At 37.6% G+C, this 13,763-nt stretch overlaps 1 protein-coding gene across 2 annotated transcripts in view; it reads right to left on the minus strand.

Annotated features, from left to right (window-relative positions):
- The window catches only part of Erap1 (endoplasmic reticulum aminopeptidase 1), a 105,660-nt gene that overhangs the window by 84,751 nt on the left and 7,146 nt on the right, over window positions 1–13,763 (minus strand). For both annotated transcript variants that reach the window (XM_046428841.2, XM_058574728.1), the window contains exon 2: window positions 5,872–5,958. The gene's annotated coding sequence lies outside the window, so the exon portion shown is untranslated. The remainder of the gene's footprint in view (window positions 1–5,871; window positions 5,959–13,763) is intronic.

Raw genomic sequence — 13,763 nt, forward strand, 5'->3', positions numbered from 1 at the left:
GGCTGTCTGTTTGCATCATCGTTACTATGACAACAAATGTAATTATGATACTGGTCACTGAGCCCCATTGCCTGTGGAAAAACTACTCTCCATCAATGATAAGGACTGTTCTAAAAGAATAAATTGCAATGCTGAAAAACTATCCAATGAAATTGAACAGTAAGAATGTAAACAATGCTTCTGTAAAGACTACCTTCAAAAGACATTATATTTTTCACACTTGAAACACAGAAAGGTTTTGGAGGAAAAATCAACTTCAGTGATGAGACTAACTAGATCAGCACTCCCCTGTGGATTGTAATTTTAAGGTAAAGATTGCTCCTTTCCATCACACACAGAAACCAGGCACTTTGCTCCAAAGGGGGAAAAAAAAGGATAGTGACATTTTTAAAACTATGGTTTGCCCCAGCGGCATTTGCAGCATAACATTGGCCAACAATGGATCATTTCTACCTCTGTCCCGCTTCCTTGACAGATTGAGCAACACTTGGATTTGTTCTCACTGCCAATGAATCAGAGTCCAAGAATCTCCTTCCTCATCTTGAGGGTAAAAGGTAAAAGAAAGAAGTAGGGGAAAGGAATTTTCAGTTTTCTGATAATGTACACACATGCCCACTATATGTGTGTTTGAAAAATAAGAGTTGTTTCCCATGTCACCAATCCTTGATTTGTATAAAAACTGAGGCTGACACTTTAAAGTTGTTCACCATTGCAGTTGTTCCAGTGGCTAAAATGATGAGATGCTTCCATATTGATTTTTCTGAGCCCCATAAGTGCTTAGACCATTATTTTGGTCTCCTTAGTTCCTCCCTTGGGACTTCCACCTAACCTTATCATTCTCTAAGCTTTACCAATGACGGGGAAAGAAATGTTTAAATGACTTACCCAGCGAGGTGTTTGGGCTTTGCTCTGCATCAAGGCAGCAACAATTCTGGATTGAGCTGTGGTTATTATAGTTTGGATCTGAAATGTGTCCCAAAGGCTCTTGTGTAGAAGCCTTGGTCTCCAAAACAGCAATGTTCAGAGGTGGGGCTCATGGAAAGTGGTTGAATCATGAAGGCTCTGACCTCATCAGTGGAATAATTTATTAATGGATTCATATATATTTTGGTCTCTCTATATTGGCATTGAGTCTAGCCATACTTTATCACTGAGCAACATCCCCAGACATTTTTATTTTAATTATTTTTTAATTTTGACACAGAATCTCACTAAGTTGCTGAGGATGGACTTGAACTTGCCAATCCTCATGCCTCAGCTTCCCCAGTCCCTGGAATTACAGATGTGTGCCATTGCATACAGCATGAAATCATAATTTGAATGGATTATGGAGAAGTGGTAGAAATTGTAGAAAGTGGAGCCTAATTGAAAGGATTGGGTCCTTTGGGGCTTTGGGGATAGATGATATGTATCCCCAGGCTCCTTCTGCTCGTTTTGTGTTCTCTGCTTCCTAGCTGCCGTAAGCTAAGCAGCCTTCCTTCACATGTGCTTTTGTTTTAATTCACCTCAGCACAAAGTAATGGAACTGGCTGACCATGGACTGCAACATCTGAAACCATGAGCCAAAATAAATCAATCCTTATTTATGTTGTTTACATCAGGAATTTTGATCAAAGTGATCAAAAGCTGACTAAACAGTAGTATATAAGCAATATGAATTATTAAATATTTTTAATATCATCCCTAGCTAAAACTTCCCTAGAAATGTCACACAATGGGAAAAAATTTTATTTGCTGAAACTTTACCTCTCCTTACTTCCAGTAAATTTTGACCCTATCTCATATTCTAGCATCTGTCCTGTCCTCAAGGATGTTTAAGGACCTCATTCACTGCTCTCAGTAACTATTCATATCATCTTTGTTATTGCTTCTAGATACCTTCGTTCCAGCCTTGTGCCCTGATTCAGTCAATTAGCTTCTGGGCTTAGATCTACTAGTGGCCTTTCAAGCTCTACTTATCCCATTTCCCTCTGCCTCTCTGGCACGCTCCTCACAGGGCACTATCTGTGCTGGTCTCTCTCCCATGTGATACTACATCAAATGGGCACTGCTGACCATCTGAATCTGCACATTTTACCCATTTTACTTTTCTGTTAGGTTGTTCATCTGCTACCACTTGTTGGACCTGTGGACACCAACCATTTGCTCCTCCCCTTCTCCCCTTCCTTAGGTACCCTGGTACCCCCTTGACCTTCCTGATACTCTCAGTTGGGCTTCTCATCTCACAGCCTCCATCTTTGTAAACTTTTAAAATTTATACCCCACCATAATTGTTCCTCTGAACTACTGCATTGATATTTCCCCAAATATGACCTATTCTTTTTTTTGTCTCTGTCCTCTACACCTGCTGATCACTTTGCTTAGTGTATGATCCACACTAGTTGCTGGCTAATTCCTCCTCATCTTTCAAGACTCAGAGTCATGCCCTTTCCCCAGGGCTAGCTTAGGTTGACTTTCCATTGCTCTCAAAGCTTCTCATCTTCCTTACTCCTAGAACTCACTTATCACACTGGGCTACTGTTTCCCCAGTATAAATGAGCTCCTTGAGGAAAAAACACTTCATCTTGTGATAATTTACCTTTAACATCTACCACAATGACCAGCACATAGAAAACTCTCAATAAATTTTTGTACAATAAAATGAAGTAATACAGACAAATAAAAATTGATGATATGGCTAATGCAATTCTGGGAAGCAGGTACATTATCATCATTCCCATTCTACAGGTGAGGAAATTGAACACAGAGAAATTAAACAACTTTATGAAGGTCACATAGCCAACAAATGCAGATGTGTTTCATATCTAGACAATATATCTCCAAAGCCTGTATGTTTGATGGCTACTTTATTATTTATGCCTCCTGCTTCTGAGTTAGGGATCGAACCATAGCAATTGCTTTAGTATCATTTGCTTTAGTCCAAAATAAGTCTAAATTTAAAAGCCACATATTGAGTAAAAAAGCATATTTTATATTCAGGCTATTTTAATCCTGACTATACATATTTAATGCCCAGGCTTAGATGGCAAGACCTAGGGAACAGGATAGAGTAAAGAAGAGAATAACTGAGACCAGAAAGGTAATATCAAAAACTCATGTCTGAAGGATAAAGTCTAGATCAAGTCTCCAATAGGTATTCAAGATAGATCATGACAAAGACAGAGGTGGGAACCAGAGAGAGCAAGAGCAATAGCTAGAAGGTTGGAGAGACAGAAGCTGAACTGTAGATTCTACCACCACATTTTTGCTAATCAGCCACAATGAGTTTAATTTTTTTTTACTTGATTGGTTTGGTTATAGTGAACATTGGGTTACTGTTAAAAACTGTAAATGTTACTTCACTTAATTGCACCTAATCACCTTGAAATAATAATTTGATAATCAATAATAGCCATTCAACTTGGGGATTTATGCCAAAAAATGCTGAATGTTTCTCAGAGATTTTTAGGTCTCCAGTAATAAAGCTAACTGGATTTATGATGCCTGACACTGCCTCCCCCATCACCAGCATCACACCTGTTATACTTGCTGCCTTGATAGGGCCCAGAGAACCCCATATATTAATTATCATCAGTAGCTAATATTTCATTCCCAGAATAGAAGACAAGTAATGGAATAGAGGTGATAAAATTAAAAAATAACAGTGTGAAACAAAGCAAGCTATCCTCAACATTTTTAAACTTCCCTGTGTCCTTGGTTCATAGACAAACACAAGTCAAACAGCACCAGCAACAGGTGAGTTCCAAGATGGCTAGTTCTGAAAAGCTCTCTTCAAAACATAGTATTGTTTGCTATGCATTTGGAAGAAAAAGGAGAAACTCATGTCAGATTAGTCCCCCTAACATATACACACATGCATACAGCATATGTTTTAAATCATCTCTGTACCCTAAACAACTAGCACAGGAGCTGGTTCTTAGGTATGTGACGTGGGTCCCTGAGAAGTAATATTCTCCTTCTGGGGATGCATTTGGGACTATCATTAAGCTTACCTTCAACCTGGGCAAAAAGTTCTTTGGAGTAACAGGACACAAAGACAATAGCAGGCCATGGTCCTGTGCCAATCCTACCAAGCAACTTTTCTATAATTACACACACAGTCAAGGGAGTGGCTCTTGTTGGTCTGAGTGCTGTCTCAGGTTTCCAGACTCTGGGAAACTAGGTTGACTGAACCAACAAAGAACGTTCTCCTCTATAGGTGGAGTGTCCTTGCTGGTCTCTTTCCAGAATTGAGGCTATCTGTACCTCGACTTTGGGACAACTGTGGAGAATGCCCTGGACAAAGCAGGAAAGCTGGCTCCTGCTTTAGCCTTTCACTGTTAAGATCTTGGTAAAGTCCACTGAGCCTCACTGAGCTCCCATTTTCCCACTTGTAAAATGAAATAATCCCTACCCTTGTTTCTATAAAAAGTTGTACTGAGAGTGAATACAATATTATGCGTGAATATGCTTTGTCAACTCTTAAGCAAGTCTCATAACTATGACTGGCATTATTGGTCATATTTGTGGCATTATCAATTTTGGCTAACTTCTGTGACTGACCTATTGATTTCAGCCTCATAAAATCTGTAAGGTCAAATGGGCTATGTTAACGTTTGATGGGGATTTTCACACATGAAATTTGAAATCCAGTCCAAATGGTACAGAAGAATGGCCAGAATATATAGCCCATCCTGATCATTAGGCTGGGCTCATATTTGACATAGAATGGCAATGCATTTTGTGATTTAGCATCAGATTGTGATAAAATATAGCCCCCAATAAATATCATCCATCAATATGATAGTACTTCTTCCCTACTCAGTCCACTGATGCATAGGCAAAATCTCTCTGGAAACTCTGTGTCAGACATACCCAGAAATAATGCATTGCCAATTCTCTAGGCATTCCTTAATCCAGTCAAATTGACACCTAAAGTAACCATTGCATGCCTCAAGGCTTTCTTCTGTCAGTATCATCCTCCACACCTCTTCACACAGCCACCCTCTGTCACTTACAGAGCCCCCACACCACAGCCTCTGCAGATTCCCATCAACAGCTCTACTCCATCCATTCAGCTTGTCTCTTTGCCATGTGGATTCAGCTTTGACCCTCTCCTGAAGTTCAGGGGTCTTTTGTCATCTGAGCCACCACACCCACAGGTGACTCAGCATCATGTCCATTCACCTTTCCTTTGCAGCTTTCCACCCCTCTCTTTTGCAAAACTCTCCTCCAGAGGCTTCTGTGTCATGCTCTTATGATCCCTCCCCTGACTTCTTTGGCTCTCTTTTCCTTTACTTGTTCCCCTAAATATAAGCTACTTCAGCCCCCTCCTCTTCCAGCTCTGTTTCCTCTTAGCAGACTCATCCACAGTCATGACCATGACCTTATTGCCTTCTTAAGTGATTTCCAAACTTTTTCATAAATTCCCTTCACATTTCTATCTACCCCCTGATTTCTATGTGGAAATTCTTACCAGTTCTTCAAGCTGGATATGATTATACAATCATTCTATCGCTTTGTTCTAGAGCAAATCATCGATTTTAAACAGAAAACTTGGAAATCTCTCTTTCTCTCTCTTAATTCCATCACTGTCACTTCTATCACTTCCAATTTGCCCTTTCCCCCTTTTCAAATTCTCATGTAAGTCCCAGTTTGTATTCCATATTCTCTTCAAGTGCTTCCACCACCCCTGCTGGAATGAAAATTCTATACTGCAAATTTATACAGAGGCTGTGGGTTAGACAACATTGTTGTTTCTCACTGCATTCATCTCCACCCCTACAGGTATCCAACACTAAATGGACTTTAAAAAATAGGTCTCAAACATATGAAGGAAGAAATTAATGAAGGAAGAACTTCAAATATTTTGGGAGGTAGAAAATAAAATACCTTGGTGCACCTCTTGTTTCTTCTGGGAATATTTGCACAGTCATTATATAAAAATACATTTATTGATCTTCCACTTTTAGAATTGACCTGTAGGGGAAAAGACAGATTTAAATATGATTATATGATGGATTATAAGTGCTATTTTGAACCTATAAAAGTAAAGATATGGTTGACCAAATATGGGGTGAAGGTGAGAAGAGCAGAGAGACATTTAGGGACACCATCCTGTGGTGGGGATGGGTAATGGAACTCCATGGGTCTGAATTCAGACTTACTGGCCTTAAATATCCCTTTCACATTGCTGTCACTGTCACCTTAGGCAAGTCATTTCCCCATCGTCCGTGCCTTGGCTTTCTCATCTGTAAATTAGGATGATGTCTCTTGGTGTTGCTACAAAGATTAAATAAGACAATTTATACAAATACCTTAAACAGTATCTGCATGCGGTAAATACGCAAAAAATTTTAGGCATAATTACCTTACATTTTTTATCATGAAGAGACACAGTCTAAAGTTGATAGGATCCCAGACCAAGGTTTACATATACTGTGTAAAGATATAAAGGTAATGGAGAAACTAAAATAAAAGCAATCAAAAGTGTAGGAGGTTGGGGCTGAGGCCAGTGGTAGAGCGCTTGCCTAGCAAGTGTGAGGCACTGGGTTCAATCCTCAGCACCACATAAAAATAAACAAATAAAATAAAGGCATTCTGTCCATCTACAACTATAAAAAATATTTTTTTTAAAGTGTAAGGGGGGGGGAATTGAGATGAAGAAAAATAAACTAAATCTGCATAATTTAAAGTAGAGACTCAATAAAGCCTACTTTAAGATATAATGGCCCAAAATATTTAAATTAGGGAAATAACCATCAGAAGACCAAAAAAATCAGAAAAATAACTTGAAAATGGTTATTTCTAAGAAGAGTGACTGAAAGTAGGAAGGTTAGGGAGAACTAGTGTTAGTTTTAATTTAATTTTCCATTGTTTGATTTTTACTATATGCACCCATTTTATTGTGATTTTTAAAAGGTTCGTACATTCATATTTATATGTACATGAGGTGCTACAAGCAGGGGAAGAGTCGTTTGACTCCCTGACAGAACCAAATAGAACACTTTACCAATAATGCATACACATTAAAAAAAATCTCTAAATGAATAATGTTGCTACTCTTGCCTGTATTTAAGTAAAGTTGAATAGTGATTTGACACTGTGACATTCCAAAACAACAAGATTGCTCTATTAACATAGTAGCTGAGCTGAAAGTTAGTTAACTTATGTCAAATATGTTAAGCCCGTATGTCTTTGTATTTTCCCTAGACTGGCAAACAGATGCTTCCTTATTCTTTAAAAAGGAACACTCACTGTTCTCAGCACTTCAAAGAAAATGTCTGTGCATTCAAAATGACATATTTCTCAGTACATAAAATATGACTGTGCAAAAGCAAAATGACTTTACCACCTTTTGTATGCACCAAGTTAGTACAAATTGCACAGAAATATTCTATCTGACTGTAAATAGACATCATATTTCAACTGTGGGAGAAGATTTAGGATTTGTTTCACAAAACAAAATCATAAAACAAATGTTGAATGAATTATTTACTCAAGAGACTTATATAATCCCTTGGGGATGCAAAGCTTTGGAAAAAAAAAATCTGTTTTTAAGTCAATGGTGTCATATCAGATAGTTTGAATTTGGTTCTCTCAAAGATACAAATTCGATAATAATTTCTTTAGAATATTGGAAAGATTTGATAGGTTAAATAATTTTTCAAGTTGATTTACATACGTTAGGTAAAAATATTTCATTAGGGCTGGTGTTGTGGCTCAGTGGTAGAGCACTTGCCTAGCACGTGTGAGGCACTGGGTTTGATTCTCAGCACTACATATAAATAAGTAAATACAATAAATGTCCATCGATAACTAATAAAAATATGAAAATTAAAAAATTTTATTAGAAGTTCACTGTATAGAAAAATGTGCATTCAATGAGATTCTTATTGGTAGACAAATGCAAATGTAAGCCAATAATTTGAAAGACATTTGGGGATTAAGCAGAGAGTTAAATCACCAGAAACAAACTTTAGATTCAAGCTAATATTTTATTTTTAGTTCTTTATCTTTCATATTCTCTTTCTGGAACTCTCTCTATGGTCTTTTAGCCAATAATTTCCAAGGCTAGCATTTTAACTGAGGGAATGAGATATGGTCCCTGACAGAATGCTGGATTCTTTCCCCTCAAAATGATATATGACCTTCTCAATTCTTCTTATATCTTCTAAATGAGTAAAATTCTGATTCAAATTGTGAGAAAGATCTCTGGATATTCTTGCAGACACAGGAAAATCATGAAAGACTTGCATCTTATGGAAAATTTCTATTTAAAATTGCAATAGAAGTATGCAGCCATGTCCATCTTGGAGGGAGGTCAATTTCCAGTGTTTAATGTCCCCACTGGTATTATGAAACCTGTTTGCTTTTGCTCTAGTTCTCATCATAAATACATATGAAAGTCTTACTTCTTTCCTAAGTGCAAACTAGTTCCAAATGAATTAGGAAATCCAAGATTTGCTTCAAGTTAGCAAGCTACCAAAGTGTTATAAAAAATAACCAGGTAAGAATGTTTGGTAAATAATAATTTGTTCTTTACAAGCAATATATCTGAGGTTTTGTTTTCTGTATTGGTAATCAGTATTGGGAAATAAGCAAAGTTTTCAGATACTCTTCAAATATTTTTAATCTCCTAAAAAAACAAGGTAATACTAGCTTATTTTTGAGATGTATATATTCCCTACATTGTATATATAATAGTATTATATATATGTATATATTTTACTTCAAGCTTTAGTTGTGTCACACCAGTATTCCAAAATCTCTTTTTCTATATTTTAATTTCATTACCACCCACATGCTTCAATCTAGTTCCAGAGCTTATTCAACAAATGCTTTTTGAATGGATGAGTGACCCCCGTTGTGTTAGTCTACTTTTTATCCCTGTTACAAATACCTGAGAAAAGCAACTGAAAGGAGGAAAGATTATTTTGGTTCATGGTTTCAGAAGTTTCAGGCAATGGCCATCTGGCTGCATTACTTTGGACCTGAAGCTAGGCAGAACATCATGGTGGAAGGGCATGGTGAAGGAAAGATGCTTAGCATATGGCAGCCAAGAAGCAGAGAGAAAGAGAGCAAGAAAGGGGAAAGGGACAAGATATGTCCTTTCAGGGTATGCCTCGGTGAACTACTTCCTTCAGCTAGCTCCCATCTCCTACAGTTTTCACCCTTTCAATAAAGCCATCAAACCAATAATCCACCAATGGATTAATCTACTTATGAGGTCAGAGCCCTCATAATTCAACCACTTTCAAAGAGCCCCACCTCTGACCACTGCTCATTAGGAACCAAGCCTTCAACACATGAGTCTTTGGGGGACATTCTAGATCCAAACCCTAACAAGCATATAACATGTGGTTCACCCATGAATTGCAATTTGGTCTTCCAAACCTTATTGCTTTTAGCAGGCTTGGGCAACAACTTTTTTTTTCCTCAAGTACATTGCACCCAGACTGATAAAAATTTAACTGTTTATATACTCTGTGTGTGCCCCACACAAAACTACTTTTTCATATTAAATCTATCAAATATGCATACTCACAGTAATTGGTTATGCTATTTGTAAGCTTACTTTTCTGTATATTTACGAATGCATTCACTAGTAAATTAGATCCTGTATAGTTATTAGCTTAGAATACTAATCAAGCTTAAGAATGCTATCCATATGGCTTAACCCCTGCCACACACCCCCCCACCAGCCTCTATCCTCTCATTATGCCAAGGCTCTACATTCTTCTTCAGTCAAGTGATCATATTCTCTAAATTCTCTACCCCCTCCTAAAGGTCAGCATAAACTTAACTCTGTAATTAATTTGTGTATAATTTATTTCTACAACATGACTCTTATTTTGGTTGTGACTTTTGCCCAGAAAAGCTTTTAGGTAGATCCGTATATTTTTCAATATTCATATTAATTTCAGTATTAAGAGCACAGCTGTGTGGGGCAAAAATAAGGAAAAAGCATCAGTGTTTATAATGTGTGGTGTAGTAGTAATAATTAGGACCAACATTTATTAAAGATGTTTATACCACACCCAACGTAGTCTGTGTGCCCCTCCTGTCCTCAGGCCTTGTTTGCTTTAGATGAAGATGCTTTAGTAATTACCAATGTCCTTCCTGATGGATGAAGTTGCCTTAGTAATTGCTAATGTCCTAGTTGCTGCCACAGCAAACTTAAAAGCCAATGCATGACTCTTCTATAGCAGAGAGACCTTTAATCTGTACCCTAGCTGTGAAACATAACGTCACTTCTGCTACATACTGTTGAAGTTTCCCTAGCCATTTCAGAAATAAAGCTGGAATATAAAGAGAGGCTATTTCATTTAAAATTCTAAACTCTTAATCTTAAGCTAGTGGTTCTCAAATTTTCTTGAATGTCAAAATCATTTGGAAGGTTTATTTAAATACAGATTTCTAGGTACCATCCCCAGAGTTTCTGATTCACTATGTTGGAGACAGACCGAGAATTTGCACTTCTAACAATGCTCAGGTGCTGATAATACTGTGGGGGGATTCACATCTGAAAGCTACTTCCCTAGAATAGAATTTTTTTTTTTTTGGTACTGAGGATTGAACCCAGGGGTGCTTAACCAGTGAAGCACACCCTCAGCCTCTCTCAACACACCCTCTCTCAACACACACACACACACACACACACACACATTTATATATTTTAATTTAGAGACAGGGTCTTGCTGAGTTCCTAAGTGCCTTGCTAAGTTGCTGAGGCTGGATTTGAACTCATGATACTCCTACCTCAGCCTCCCAAACCACTGGGATTATAGGAAGACACCATCACTCCTGGCCCTAGAATATACTTCTAAAATAAATTACTCAAGAATCCAAATTAGACTTGGTAACAGAATCCTGTGAATTTTTACCATCACCACCACTACCACCACCACGACCCCATTCTCAGCTTCACATAGCAAAAGATCAAGCTTACCTATATATCTCATCATCTTAGGTCTAGCTTGTGCACTAATATAAACATATGCAATTCCTTTATAGACCACAGGACGTGTGTTTACAGTGTTGGCTCTGTGGGATCCTCTGCAGTTACACTTGCTACCACTAGATGAAGCTCCTACTGCTCCTCTTACCTTTCAAGAGAATTTGATGTTTGACTACTAGATAACGTTGATTGGAATTTAATATCATAACTAAGATTACGCAGAGTTGTTTTACTCTGGGAATAAGGTGACTAGTCTTGTCTTTTTGATTTCAATGTAATTCAGAAAACTAAGTGTTATATTGAATATCATTGGCCTCAAGGCTAAGATCCATGACTTCTCTAGTTGATAACTGTTTATTTCAAAAATATATACCCATCTCCCCCTACCCTATACTAAGTCGTTTTATACCAGAGAAAAAAGAAAGGCCTCTATTTCCTTCTGTATCCAAGTTGGGAATTAGCTTATTCAACATATTTTCACAAGCATACACCATGAGCCCACCCATGTTTGTTTAACTTACATATTTGTTAAAGGATAACAGATAGATCCAGACTTTCTATAGAATAGAGTAGTAGGAGCAGCAATCTGGCTGGAAAGAGGAGCTGTCCAAGAGGCTTGTTTTGTAGCTATATCTAGATAGCAAAATGCTGTCTGGTAGCTGAAGAATTGCTGAGTTAGGGAGGATAAACTTAAGTGTGATGAAAACACTGGTCTGACCATTACCTCTGTATGGCTATTGTAAAGTGATCAGACTTTTAGCCTGATTGAATGGCTCTATCAAATGAGGATGAGAAGCCAGGCAATAGGCCTAGTCAACCCTTATTGGAAGCTTGGGCAATTCTACATGTTAGATAGAGACAAGGGAAAGGTGGTCCCATGGCGGTAACAGCACATTTGGCTGCACAATTCCCACAACTGTAAATCTGATAAATATTAAAAACTTTTTTTTATAGCATCAAAACTAAAAAGACAGTTTAGAACAACTTAGCCAATATTTTAGAAATAGTGGAAATCCAAGCAGTGAGTATGGATTCCAAGATATCAAGATATCACAGGGGTATTTATTTATTTATTTATTTTTATTTTTTTTTAGTTTTCAGCAGACACAACATCTTTGTTTGTATGTGGTGCTGAGGATCGAACCCAGGCCGCACGCATGCCAGGCGAGCGCGCTACTGCTTGAGCCACATCCCCACAGGGGTATTTATTGATCCCCAGGGAGAAAATAAGAGGCTAACTAACCCTTTGACAGCCTCATAAGACCAGGGGGTATAAGATTTGAATCTAAGATCGGCTGCGAGTAAAAGAAAAGCAGCTCCTGATATCCAAGACCTGGGCAGGCTTACAGCCAGGCCTTGTGTTGAAGGTGAGCAATTTTACAGAGCAGCAGCCTCACACAAAACCACTCTGTGACTCTGAAGTACAAACACGAGACAACTCCATAATTATATCTGAATACAGGCAAGTATGGACATTGTCTAGGCCACACAAATGACTGCTGTTTGTTTACCAGTAATAGCCTTATCCTTGGTCTGATCTTCCTTCCTTCCTAAGATTCCCGTGATAGAATTACTCCTACTTCCTGAGAACATCTAAACCAAAATCAAGGCTTATTTCATTAAACTCTCCCACATTACTTATAATAAGCCTTTTCTGACCCTCTGTTGCTGAGATGCCTCATGGTTTCCCATGGTGTATGTTCTCTCCCTTGCTGCAATGAATAATGAACCCCACTTATGAAAAAATTACTACCCACCTCTATACCCAATTGGGTGGTAGATTTTTCAAAAATTACTACAAATATATTTGAGCTTCGTTCAGAGACACATTTGAGTTCCTTGGAAATAGTTTTAAAATATTATGTTATATTAATTAATATGATCATATTATATCTTGCTTTTCAGGTTTGTTGGGTAGATTAGAACAGAGCTTAATCTAGAACTGATTACCTCCCAGTACTGTAGAGTACTTAGTATACTCTACCTACTGTTCAGTTCATCTTGAGATTTTCCAGTCAGACTGGTGGATACAAGCATTATTTCTGTCTGTGTGAGCACCATGCCCTGCTACCTCTAATCTTTTCCAATAGTTCAGTCTCTGGTTCCACTAGCTTTTACACACATGTGTTGATCATTGATCAGCTGAATATTCAAGAGGAACCCTTAGTGGGCTTCCAAAGCCTGCCTACATCCAGTTCTCTTTGTCTTTACACTATTAACTGTAAGTTTAGTTTCTTTGCTTTCTCAGACTCTGTCTCCTCAATTGGAAGGATTCTTCCCCGCTAGGAAGTAGCCTAGATCTCTCTCAAGGCAGGAAACTGGGAACACTGCCCGGCTTTCCATATTTGTTCCCTTTTCTGGTTGTCTGATATTTATTGTCTTGCAAAAGACATAGATTAAAAGATATAGACTAGTATTTGTCCATTTTTTGGGTGTTTGTTTGTTTCAAATGAAAGGATGTATCAGAGCCCTTATTCTATCTTGGCCAGAAGTATAGGTTATTATAGGGTTTTTTTTGTTTGTTTTTAAGGTAAATCCTTAAGTAATAAGATGCCAACATAATACTGATTTGGTTTAATCAGTTAACTTTTATCAATTAGTTGAAAACACAGAATTTACTTTCAAAGTATATTCAGAGCTTAGAATCACTCTGGTTAATTTTAACCACTTTTTCTTTTTGTCTGAAAATGTACAATCAGTTATTTAGGTTATCTTTAACAGGAGAATGATAAAGGGATCAGAATTCTTCTTTTGGCTCTTAAATAAGAATTTTAAATGTGGTACAATTTCAGTTGTCTAATGTCAGTCTTATTTATCTTTCTGT

This window comes from Marmota monax, unplaced genomic scaffold, assembly GCF_021218885.2.
Source record: "Marmota monax isolate L192 unplaced genomic scaffold, Marmota_monax_Labrador192_F-V1.1 WCK01_AAM20220418_F8-fsc00018, whole genome shotgun sequence".
In the NCBI taxonomy this organism is placed as follows: Eukaryota; Metazoa; Chordata; class Mammalia; order Rodentia; family Sciuridae; genus Marmota; species Marmota monax.